Raw genomic sequence first — 13,653 nt, forward strand, 5'->3', positions numbered from 1 at the left:
TCCCTTTTAACAGGAAGAAACCTCCAGCAGAACCAGGCTCAGGGAGGGGCAGTCTTCTGCTGGGACTGGTTGGGGCTGAGGGAGAGAACCAGGAAAAAGACATGCTGTGGAGGGGAGCAGAGATCGATCACTAATGATTAAATGCAGAGTGGTGCATACAGAGCAAAAAGAGAAAGAAACAGTGCATCATGGGAACCCCCCCAGCAGTCTACGTCTATAGCAGCATAACTAAGGGATGGTTCAGGGTCACCTGATCCAGCCCTAACTATAAGCTTTAGCAAAAAGGAAAGTTTTAAGCCTAATCTTAAAAGTAGAGAGGGTGTCTGTCTCCCTGATCTGAATTGGGAGCTGGTTCCACAGAAGAGGAGCCTGAAACCTGAAGGCTCTGCCTCCCATTCTACTCTTACAAACCCTAGGAACTACAAGTAAGCCTGCAGTCTGACAGCGAAGCGCTCTATTGGGGTGATATGGTACTATGAGGTCCCTAAGATAAGATGGGACCTGATTATTCAAAACCTTATAAGTAAGAAGAAGAATTTTAAATTCTATTCTAGAATTAACAGGAAGCCAATGAAGAGAGGCCAATATGGGTGAGATATGCTCTCTCCTTCTAGTCCCCGTCAGTACTCTAGCTGCAGCATTTTGAATTAACTGAAGGCTTTTTAGGGAACTTTTAGGACAACCTGATAATAATGAATTACAATAGTCCAGCCTAGAGGAAATAAATGCATGAATTAGTTTTTCAGCATCACTCTGAGACAAGACCTTTCTGATTTTAGAGATATTGCGTAAATGCAAAAAAGCAGTCCTACATATTTGTTTAATATGCGCTTTGAATGACATATCCTGATCAAAAATGACTCCAAGATTTCTCACAGTATTACTAGAGGTCAGGGTAATGCCATCCAGAGTAAGGATCTGGTTAGACACCATGTTTCTAAGATTTGTGGGGCCAAGTACAATAACTTCAGTTTTATCTGAGTTTAAAAGCAGGAAATTAGAGGTCATCCATGTCTTTATGTCTGTAAGACAATCTTGCAGTTTAGCTAATTGGTGTGTGTCCTCTGGCTTCATGGATAGATAAAGCTGGGTATCATCTGCGTAACAATGAAAATTTAAGCAATACCGTCTAATAATACTACCTAAGGGAAGCATGTATAAAGTGAATAAAATTGGTCCTAGCACAGAACCTTGTGGAACTCAATAATTAACTTTAGTCTGTGAAGAAGATTCCCCATTTACATGAACAAATTGTAATCTATTAGACAAATATGATTCAAACCACCGCAGCGCAGTGCCTTTAATACCTATGGCATGCTCTAATCTCTGTAATAAAATTTTATGGTCAACAGTATCAAAAGCAGCACTGAGGTCTAACAGAACAAGCACAGAGATGAGTCCACCGTCCGAGGCCATAAGAAGATCATTTGTAACCTTCACTAATGCTGTTTCTGTACTATGATGAATTCTAAAACCTGACTGAAACTCTTCAAATAGACCATTCCTCTGCAGATGATCAGTTAGCTGTTTTACAACTACCCTTTCAAGAATTTTTGAGAGAAAAGGAAGGTTGGAGATTGGCCTATAATTAGCTAAGATAGCTGGGTCAAGTGATGGCTTTTTAAGTAATGGTTTAATTACTGCCACCTTAAAAGCCTGTGGTACATAGCCAACTAACAAAGATAGATTGATCATATTTAAGATCGAAGCATTAAATAATGGTAGGGCTTCCTTGAGCAGCCTGGTAGGAATGGGGTCTAATAAACATATTGATGGTTTGGATGAAGTAACTAATAAAAATAACTCAGACAGAACAATCGGAGAGAAAGAGTCTAACCAAATACTGGCATCACTGAAAGCAGCCAAAGATAACGATACGTCTTTGGGATGGTTATGAGTAATTTTTTCTCTAATAGTTAAAATTTTGTTAGCAAAGAAAGTCATGAAGTCATTACTAGTTAAAGTTAATGGAATACTCAGCTCAATAGAGCTCTGACTCTTTGTCAGCCTGGCTACAGTGCTGAAAAGAAACCTGGGGTTGTTCTTGTTTTCTTCAATTAGTGATGAGTAGAAAGATGTCCTAGCTTTACGGAGGGCTTTTTTATAGAGCAACAGACTCTTTTTCCAGGCTAAGTGAAGATCTTCTAAATTAGTGAGACGCCATTTCCTCTCCAACTTACGGGTTATCTGCTTTAAGCTACGAGTTTGTGAGTTATACCACAGAGTCAGGCACTTCTGATTTAAAGCTCTCTTTTTCAGAGGAGCTACAGCATCCAAAGTTGTCTTCAATGAGGATGTAAAACTATTGACGAGATACTCTATCTCACTTACAGAGTTTAGGTAGCTACTCTGCACTGTGTTGGTATATGGCATTAGAGAACATAAAGAAGGAATCATATCCTTAAACCTAGTTACAGCGCTTTCTGAAAGACTTCTAGTGTAATGAAACTTATTCCCCACTGCTGGGTAGTCCATCAGAGTAAATGTAAATGTTATTAAGAAATGATCAGACAGAAGGGAGTTTTCAGGGAATACTGTTAAGTCTTGTATTTCCATACCATAAGTCAGAACAAGATCTAAGATATGATTAAAGTGGTGGGTGGACTCATTTACTTTACTGAGCAAAGCCAATAGAGTCTAATAATAGATTAAATGCAGTGTTGAGGCTGTCATTCTCAGCATCTGTGTGGATGTTAAAATCGCCCACTATAATTATTTTATCTGAGCTAAGCACTAAGTCAGACAAAAGGTCTGAAAATTCACAGAGAAACTCACAGTAACGACCAGGTGGACGATAGATAATAACAAATAAAACTGGTTTTTGGGACTTCCAATTTGGATGGACAAGACTAAGAGTCAAGCTTTCAAATGAATTAAAGCTCTGTCTGGGTTTTTGATTAATTAATAAGCTGGAATGGAAGATTGCTGCTAATCCTCCGCCCCGGCCTGTGCTACGAGCATTCTGACAGTTAGTGTGACTCGGGGGTGTTGACTCATTTAAACTAACATATTCATCCTGCTGTAACCAGGTTTCTGTAAGGCAGAATAAATCAATATGTTGATCAATTATTATATCATTTACCAACAGGGACTTAGAAGAGAGAGACCTAATGTTTAATAGACCACATTTAACTGTTTTAGTCTGTGGTGCAGTTGAAGGTGCTATATTATTTTTTCTTTTTGGTAATTTTTATGCTTAAATAGATTTTTGCTGGTTATTGGTAGTCTGGGAGCAGGCACCGTCTCTACGGGGATGGGGTAATGAGGGGATGGCAGGGGGAGAGAAGCTGCAGAGAGGTGTGTAAGACTACAACTCTGCTTCCTGGTCCCAACCCTAGATAGTCACGGTTTGGAGGATTTAAGAAAATTGGCCAGATTTCTAGAAATGAGAGCTGCTCCATCCAAAGTGGGATGGATGCCGTCTCTCCTAACAAGACCAGGTTTTCCCCAGAAGCTTTGCCAATTATCTATGAAGCCCACCTCATTTTTTGGCTCTCACCTCCCATATATGAAATGTCAAGTGTTCCAACACTTTTGAAGGGCACTGTATCCTAACCTCATGATGAGTGCAAAATGAGTATGAGGGTATGATTACTGTTTTGTTTAAGAATGCTCAATTTTCACTGTTGCTGCACTTTGTGTGAAATCATAGTCATATCGTATATCATATCGATAGAGCTATAATATTTGCCTTCAATATTGAGATACGGTCATTTGGCCATATTGTACAGCCCTACTGTCAACAAGCTGAAAAATTTGAATATTAATTTACACCTACTAAACTGAAGGTTTTTAGCCATGCTAATCCTCCCCAGAAGCATTTACTGAAAAAAAAATTCTGAAGGACCTACATGACATGGTGAGATGCTGAAGAGCTTTGCTCGTTCATGTCCACGACATATACCTATTAGTCATCTGAACTGTTTTAATGTTGGTCTAGTTTAGGGTGACTCAATATTGTAAGATTTTTGTCAACTAAATCTGTTGTAGGTGCGCATCATGCACACAGACTTGCATCATGCACCATAAACCATGTGTTATCAAATGTCAACACAGAATACAAAGTGTTATTAAATATGAACTCAGAACAGCACTTGACCATCATCCGAGTAAACATATGTTCACAGAATCATGGCCAAACTTATTTTGCCTACATCACCTCCATTATTGTGTGTGGGACAGGCAATTGTCTTGCGCAGAGGTGCAACACACTGAAAGTGCAGATTTGCTAACCTTTGTCCACACAGCCAGTGAGTACATAGAGCAGTGACTTTCAGTGAAGAAGAGGCTAATTGTAATACCATATGTTTCAGGTTTTCTACAATTATGCAACAAGTCTCAATTCCTGTTAAGACCAAAGTAAACAATACCAGTTCTAGAGACAAATATCAGCTTTCTGATACAGTCAGGGGATTTTATTTATTTATTTTATAATTTGAAGTCTGGAATAACTGCAGCTAACTTAGACAAGCTAATGACAGCTAATGCTGGTAATTTTTCACAACAAAGCAATGCTGCAGAAATGCTGTGCAATTCTGGAGTGGTAAAGATTTGCACAGACTGGTGCAAGACTGCAATTATGTTACCATTACTGAGATGGAAAACGTAAAAGAACAAAGTCTGTTTGCCAACTTGTCATTCCAACTTTATAAACTTGTTACTTGCAGTATACTGGCACTGGGTTTGTGACTTACAACATATTTTAGAGTTAAGTCGTTCACATAGGTTGACCAAACTAATGCCCTTAAATTGAGTGAATTCAAAAAGACTGAGCTGTGGTGCTTTAAATGTTGGAGTTGTCCCAGCCTTTCCTTTTCTACAACATTATTGGCGACGTTTATTGAGTTCATATTATTACAAAAATCTGACTGAAGTGTATCAATTTTCTATCAAATTATGATGGAGCTCTTGTTACTTTAGTTTGTCCATTTCTTCGGTCTTAAGCAGTCCCAGGATCCTTCCCACATGTAGTGCATGTCAAAGTGAGAGATGGACCTGCTTTACTTCTGAGCTGATGCTGTGCACGTGTGTGTGTTTCTGTTGCTGTGTGAATGCGGGGAAAGCTTCGTGCACTGCAGATCTGGGAGGTGAGAGCCTTTTTTTATGGCCACATCTTGCTGAGAGAAGGACTTTTTATGGCTGCAGGATATTGTTTCCTTAAAGTATGACTTTTATTAGAGGGAAGCATGAAGAGAGCTGAGAGTGGACCTGATTATACCAGTCTTTGCTGTGCGAGCATCTGAGAGGATCATCTGTCCAAGGGGTTCATAGCCAAGGAATTAAAGGACTCGCAGAACCACGTGCTGCTGGGATGCGGTGGTCTGGTTACCTGGGAAACAGACGACACAAACACGGGCACACAACCACATGCATGTACATGTAGAACTACAGATACATCTGTGCAGAGGCAAAATCAAAAACACACATGCCTGTGTGCACACATGTGAACTGTCAGACAAGATTCTCTGTGACATTAATGATTTGCAGCCTCATTCCAAATACACTGCAAATTTAGAAAAATGCAACCATCAACACCTGACTGGATTTATGATGCAGTTCGATGATCCAAACTACACCTTTCCCAGTCTGCTGGGAAAAATATCTTGTGTTGTTGGCTTTTAATTGGGGGTTTGTTTGTATGGGTGTAGATAGTGATGGGCACAGCTAACCTAAAAGTTAGGTTCGATATCCGCTGTTATTATTTGGCTGCGACGCTGCGCGTGCTCTGATTGGCTGATTTCTTGTCTGATATTTTCCAATATCATACCATAATAATTGGTCTGAAACGCATATCCCATTCATTACAAACCAGAAAGCTAAAAACACGATTATAAAAAACAAATCGGACATGAACATACTCCATAAACATCTAAACAGCATCAGAAAAAACGTACAGATTGAAAGTTTACCAGACCGGACCATCTGTTAGCAAGTTCTTCATGGAAGTGAAGTGAACAGCTCTCTGACTACAAGCCCAAATATATATATATATATATATATATATATATATATATATATATATATATATATCCTGACAAATGGAAATTTTAAGCTATCATCACCTGGAATGAGATTTATACTCCGAGGTGACCTGAATTGAACTATTGTACATTAAATTGACTTAATTGACAAGTCTGATCCCTTTGAAAAGTGACCAAATTACATATATTTGTACTGAGTTCGGTGATGTTTTCAGCAGCCAGAAATGGCCACCAGAGGGCGCTAGGGTAAAGTCCGCATCCTCCTATTGGATTAATATAAACAACTATAATTTTAGGGTTTACAAACATTTTTGACCATTAAAGTTTATTTTAAAAATGTTAGCTGACTTCGTGGGACCTAACTGGTCTGCTAATGATTTTCAAAGTTAGCTGAAAAGCTAAACCACCAATGAAAAAGTTATCTTTGCTAATTAGCTGGTTAGCTGAACTGCTTTATTAAAAAAAAATATTATCTGACTTAGTGGAACCTAACTGGTAAGATCATTTTTAAAGTTAACTGTAGAGCTAATCCAGCAATGAAAATTTATCTTTGCTAATTAGCAGTTAGCTGATTAGCTGAACCGCACCCACCACTGGATGCAGGTAAAAGCACCTTGACTTGTGAGGTGTGACAGTCATGTTTGTTTGCTCTGTGAATAAAAGGGAGACCGAGACAGATAGGGAATGATTTGGGATTCTGCTTTGAATTTCTTTCCTGCTTTATCATTTCACCCTGGAGCTGTTGCAAAAGGGAATTTCCTGTCACTGTTCCTCCCATGTGTGAGACAGAGGTTGTGTGGATGGCCTGGGATTGCATTCTGTCTCTCTCTCTCTTTCTCTCTCTCACCCTCAGACATAGACATATGTGTAGCAACACATTGACTGCCCCCCTCGAGTAATGACAACCAGACTGGGCTGAAATTAGAGAGGGAAGCAGAGAGAGGAAGTCAGGAGAGATAAAAGTTACCCACTTTGATTGACAGGATGATTATACGTATTAAGTATGGCGATTTAGTCTGTTTAGTTGGATATAAAGATAGGCAGGGAGATCCTTACTGTATGTACCAGGCGGCCACGCGTAGGGCGAATGGGGCACGGAGAAGGGGGTGAATAAAGTGTACTCTGTATAAATACATGCCTCAAAACATCTGCTTCTCAACTCCGCTTTCATTTTTGATGTGGGACAGCGAGAGAAGGAGAGCGGGAGAGAAAACACAAGGAGCCAGCTACCCAGAACATCAAAGCTTGTGCCCTCAACGCGCAGGCCTTCATTAGTTCAGCTAGCAGAACCAACGAGGCTCGTGTTTGCTGGGGTGCACGCTGACAAACACATCAGAGGAAAAAATCCTTTAAGTCAAAGCTTCCCACCACACCTCTCGTACCACCACCCGATCCTGGTGTAACCCCCCTGTAACCTTCTCAAAAGTCCCCAGCTCCCCCACCATCTACTCCACCCCATAATCTGGTCTGCAGCTGCAAACATCTGCTCGCCTCTTTATTCCGCTGTCGTCACTGCCGAATTGATAAACACATCTATCACCAGACAACTGAGTGACACACAAGAAAGAGGGATCAGCTTAATGCTGCATTCACTAACTTGTTATAAATGCGGGATTAGGTTGGTTTAGTTAGGACTGCAAACCCTCACTGCCATTGAGGTCAGGGTTGGGATCTTTTCATTATGCTTGGAACATGTCCGAATGTTCACTTTCCTTCTTGAACCTAAATGTTACTGCCCTACTTCTTAGCCATACTAAGTATGAAGAATAACTGCACAAATCAAGACAATTTCGTGAAATTTTTTCAAAAATATTCCTCCCTCTTCAGCACTGGGGTGTACTACAGCCACCTACATGGCTGAAACAAACAGCAAACATGATTTAGTCCATGGGCCAAGCAGGTTTTTTGGTACCACTTAAGGGGAAAAAACAACACTTACAATCCAGCCTCAGTGTGTCATGGCCTACACAAAAATGTATGATAGCCATTCCAGGGTGGTAGCTGTAGCCAGGTAGGGATCAATGAAGAATTACACAGACGTCAAACTTTAAAAATGCTCCAGTCATGTTGAAAGCTATATCACATTACTTGTCTGATCATAACCATTCCAAAAAGGTATAGTTTGGACTATCTATGACTGAATGTTCTGGAGTTATGGGGCCAAAACAGCAAAAATGGTGACAAAGGCCAATTTCAGTTTGTACAGGGAACAAATATTAAAGTTGCTCCAATTTCAGTAAAAGAAATCATGCAAATTACTGTTTGGGTTAATAGGGTTCTAAAAAGGAATATTTTGCACCATCTGTCATGTTTAGTTATCACGTTACAGGGTAACATATGTCACATGTCATAGAATTCAATGGATGTTGACCTTGTTTGACCTTTACATTGGTTCAAGGTTCAAGGTTACTTTATTTGTACCAAAAGGTAAATTTGTTTTGGCAGTGAGTCACACCATTCATAACAATCACATAACACATAAAAACCGATAAAAATACCCTAAATATAATTAAAAATATAAAAATACAATGAAAATATAAAAATACAATATAAAAAATATAAGAATACAATACCAATAAAGCAGTGCAAGTACAGGCCAATAGCATGGCGCCAGAACAAAAGTCACAGAGCGTGTGCCATCTCAAAGCAAAAAAGCGGATAAATTAATTAAATATACAATCAAGGTCGTCTGTTAAGTGCACTAATAGCAGCAGGAATAAAAGTGCTCTTATAGCGCTTAGTTCTACAAAAAGGAACTTTATACCTCCGTTCTGAAGGGAGCAGTTCAAACTGATCAAAAAGAGGATGTGAGGCGTCCTTTAGAACTGCCTCAACCAATCTCTGGACCTGCCTCATGTACAGAGAGGTTGGATACAGCTGAGTCTCTCCACCAATGATTTTGCTCGCCCATTTTACAATCTGATTCAGACTGTTTTTATTTTTAACTGACAAATTTCCAAACCATGACACCAAACAAAAAGATAAAACAGATTCGATATAACAACGATAAAACATTGTTAACAAAGATTTGTCAATGTGAAAGGATGCCAGTTTTTTTTAAGACAGAACAAGCGCTGGTGACCTTTTTTACACACCACTTCACAATTTGACTCAAAAGTGAGTTTGTCATCCATAACAGTACCCAGATATTTATAGGTGCTCACAATTTCTACGGCCTGACCTTTTAGGAGAGTTACTCCATGTTTGTGGGAGCCCTTCCTAAAGTCTTTGGAGACAAAGCATTCAACAGTCAAAACTATTCCAATTATTGATCCTTTTATTTCAACCAATAATTTGCATCATTTTTTGCTGAAATTGGAGCAACTTTAACTTTTGACCCCTGTACAAACTGAAATTGACATTTGTCACCATTTGTGCTGTTTTTACCCCATAACTCCAGAACATTCCATCATAGATAGTATGATATACTATACAAACTATACAAACTATACCTTTTTGGAACTGTTATGATCAGACAAATAATGTGATATAGTTTTCAACATGATTGGAGCATTTTTAAAGTTTGACCTCTGTGTAATTCTTCATTGACCCCATACCTGGCTACAGCTCCCACCCTGGGTGGCTATCATACATTTTTTTGTAGGTCATGATACACTGAGGCGGGATTCTAAGTGTCGTTTTTTTTCCCCTTAAGTGGTACCTATTAGGTCAAAATTCATGACTGGCACATTGACTGACTCCTTTCCCTTTTGCCAATATTCTTTCTATGTGTGGCCTGAAGATGGCAGCAATAAGCAGATTTGTCAAAGCTCATTCTTTCTCTCACAAATATGGTAAAACAATCCAAATATAATCATCAAAATAATTCACTCATATTTAGCATTTTAAATGTAGAAAACAACAACAATATTTGCAAGAACATATTCTTTTTTATAGCACTGAAAGAGTTACATGATCCTGGAACTGTGACTCATTGGCGCATGCTGTTTGTGCCGTGGTTTTGATTGCTACCAGACATGTTGTTGTCCGTTCGGCTGCTCCCATACGTTTAGGGTCACCACAGTGGATTCAGCCAGATCTGCATTGGTATTTGGCACAAGTTTTATGCCAGATGCCCTTCCTGGTGCAACTCCAGTTTTACCTGGAGAAACACACACAGCCCCGGTGTTTAAAAGCGGTATCCCATCCACGTACTAACCAGGCCCCACACTGCTTAGCGTCTGAGATCTGACAGGATCAGGCTTACACAGAGTAGACTGGCTGCGATTGCCACCAGACATGTTGTTGTTGTCTATTTGGCTGCTCCTGTTTTGTGTTTGGGGTCGCCACAGTGGATACAGCCAGATCCGCATTGGTAGCTGGCACAAGTTTTACGCCGGATGCCCTTCCTGCCACAACTCCAGTTTTACCCGGAGAAACACACACAGCCGCTGGCATTCCAAAGAGGTCTCCCATCCAAGTACAAACCAGGTCCCGTACTGCTAAGCTTTGGAAATGAACGTAATTACAAAGATGTTAATTTGAAGCTACATGGACCTTCAGTACCACAATGTATGGAAAATGTATGTCTGCTTGGGCTACATTATGTAAATTCCTTCCTGCAGGGTTGTGTGGACTTGTGATTGTCCTATTTGTATTTTAGAAAGTAACCGCTGTGAAACAATAAAAAAATAATGATTAATTTATCTTAGGTCAGGTCTTGAAGTATGTCCTTGTGTCTTGTCAATGTATTTAAAACACTATGGAACCACCTTGGGCTGTGGGTGGCAAAAACCCCAACAGACCAATATAGTAACCATTCATTCATTTGATGCAAAGTCACTCCAGTTGAACTAAAGGATTCTCTGAAGAAACCTAGGACCAAATACATTTAGTTATCACCTTAGTTACTGGTTAGTGTCCAACTCTTGCAAACATACACTAAGACAGGAAGCAGTAGCACCCAAAAGACTTGGGCCCTCATTCTCCTGCAAAGATATCTCCATTACTAAACATCATTGTCCAGCGCTTCCCAGTTGTCTCAAGATTTTAAAGGTCAATGGTACCAATGTCACCGCTGAGATATTATCTATCCAAGTTTAACACTTTCACCATGTACAGGTACATACATTTCTGATGGTTGAGTCTAAGAACACATTTAAAGCCTGGATCTTAACCTTGATTCAGGATAATCGTAAACCCAGACATTCCAATTTTTCACTCAAAAATCACAGCATCGTCTATGAAGTCAAGGTCAGTAAACCTTTCCTCACCATCAAAAACACTTACTCTGCTGGTTTCCAGAACCGTACCCAACACCCAGTCCATACAAGCATTAAACAGTGTACACTGAAAAAATGCTACTTTTGGATCAACTTAAAAAAATTGATGTAATTTGTTACAGCTAATTTTTTTAGTTTCTCACAATGTATATTTATAATTTTGTAAAGTGATTCCAGCAGATTTAAACTGGAAACCACAATTTTCCATTAGACCAATGTAAATAAGTACTTTGAATGAAGTGCACTGTGTTTCACTTTTTTCAGTGTAGGAGCCAGAACACATCCATGACAAATGCCAGTGTACACTGTAAAAGTCAGAGATTCTGGCCCAGCTCCACTCTTTATTACTCTGATTTAGTAAATGTCTGTAGAAAATGCTCTCTCTCTCTCTCTCTCTCTCTCTCTCTCTCTCTCTCTCTCTCTCTCTCTCTCTCTCTCCTCTCTCTCTCTCTCTCTCTCTCTCTCAAGCATCTTTCTTGATCTTCTTTGTTTCATGGCTAAATTTTTCCAAAAATTCTTTCTGCATGGTTGAGTGGAGATATGACTATGTCATGCAATGGCCTGTCCCTCTCACTGACAGCCACACCTGCTCTTAATCCATCATTAACACAGCATCAACTAGCCAACCATCAGGTGGCAGACATATCTATGGGATCTGTCTATCTATTATCTATCTATTAACGATACACAAAATTCACGGTTCGGTACGTACCTCAGTTCTGAGGTCACGGTTCAGTTCATTTTCGGTACAGTATGGGAACAAAATGCAAAACTAAATTTGCTTGTTGTTTAAACCAACAATTTATTGTAGCATTATACAAACTGGAAAATCAAATAATTGCAAAGTGCTGCCTGGTAATAAGTTAAATAAAATGTTCTCAAATAAACAACAAATATATGAAATATTATTTAAAAATACATTCCTAGTAAACAGCTTTTAACAAAACCTTTCCACAAATAAAGAGCAGCACAACAATTCCAGCATGAAGCCCTGTTCAATTGTATTCAGCCTTCATATTTTTTGCCAGAAAAATGTACTTGTCCAAAACTGTCACACTCTATAAGGGATTTTTTAAAAAAAAAGAGAATTAATGTTAAATAATCCATTTACTTTTGTACAATTTATTTTATTTTCTATCTCTTTCTGTTCATTTAATGTTTGTTAATATATATTTTTTAAAATAAAGTTTTGAAAACAAAAACATTGTGGGAGAGACAAAAAAGTTAGTAAAACCACCTTAAAAATATTTAGAACCACAAATAAACTTAATTCTTGGTTTGTTTATTTATTTCACCATTAAAATTGGCCATCACTTATTAAAATAAAATAACTTCTCAAGGCCAGGGCTTCTTAAAGTCTGGGGACCGAGTCCAAGTGAGGAGGGTTGTAGATATCTCTTCGCTCAGTGCTTTACAGGCTGCTGCAGGCTGTGGAGGAGGGGGAGACCCGCTGCCACTCGGTGACAACACACTTTCACTTTTAGTCGCCAAACATCAGAAAAGTCTCCGGTAATGCCAGGAAAAGTAGCTAGATTTGTCTCTAGTCGCTTTTGAGAAAATAAGTCGTCTATCTATCTATCTATCTATCTATCTATCTATCTATCTATCTATCTATCTATCTATCTATCTATCTATCTATCTATCTATCTATCTATCTATCTATCTATCTATCTATCTATCTATCTATCTATCTATCTATCTATCTATCTATAAATGGTAAATGGACTGCATTTATAGCTATAGTGTGTTTCCATCTGCATCACACGCTCAAAATGCTTTACACAGCAATGCCTCACATTGACCCCGATACTTAGGCAACACATAGCTGGTCTTTGAATCAATTTGGTGCATCAAAGTCCACTGAATTGTAATGAATTTATCCTCATTTTGTGTGATTTTAATTTGGTTAAGCTGATGCCATTTACTGTTTTTGAATTGCTGTGTAAAGACTATCTATCTATCTATCTATCTATCTATCTATCTATCTATCTATCTATCTATCTATCTATCTATCTATCTATCTATCTATCTATCTATCTATCTATCTATCTATCTATCTATCTATCTATCTATCTATCTATCTATCTATCTATCTATCTATCTATCTATCTATCTATCTATCTATCTATCTATCTATCTATCTATCTATCTATCTATCTATCTATCTATCGACAAGGGTGCATGCCTTCTCCATTGTCTCAGAAAAATTCCACACCTTCCTACCAGATCTTTGTTAAAGTGGGAATTTGAAGACATCGCTGATAAATTAACAAGACAGCAGATGACTTTTGGTTGGATCCACCTCCAAAGTAGCACACGTCCATGTCAAACATGCACCAAGTTAAAGCCTAGATTCCCTGTGCTTCATTGTGAGTCAAACCACCCCATCCACTTCATGTTTAGCAAATTTGTGGTCTAGCTCTAGCGTATTTGTAATCCAAATACCAAAT

The sequence above is a fragment of the Thalassophryne amazonica genome, chromosome 6, assembly GCF_902500255.1.
Source record: "Thalassophryne amazonica chromosome 6, fThaAma1.1, whole genome shotgun sequence".
NCBI classification, from domain to species: domain Eukaryota; kingdom Metazoa; phylum Chordata; class Actinopteri; order Batrachoidiformes; family Batrachoididae; genus Thalassophryne; species Thalassophryne amazonica.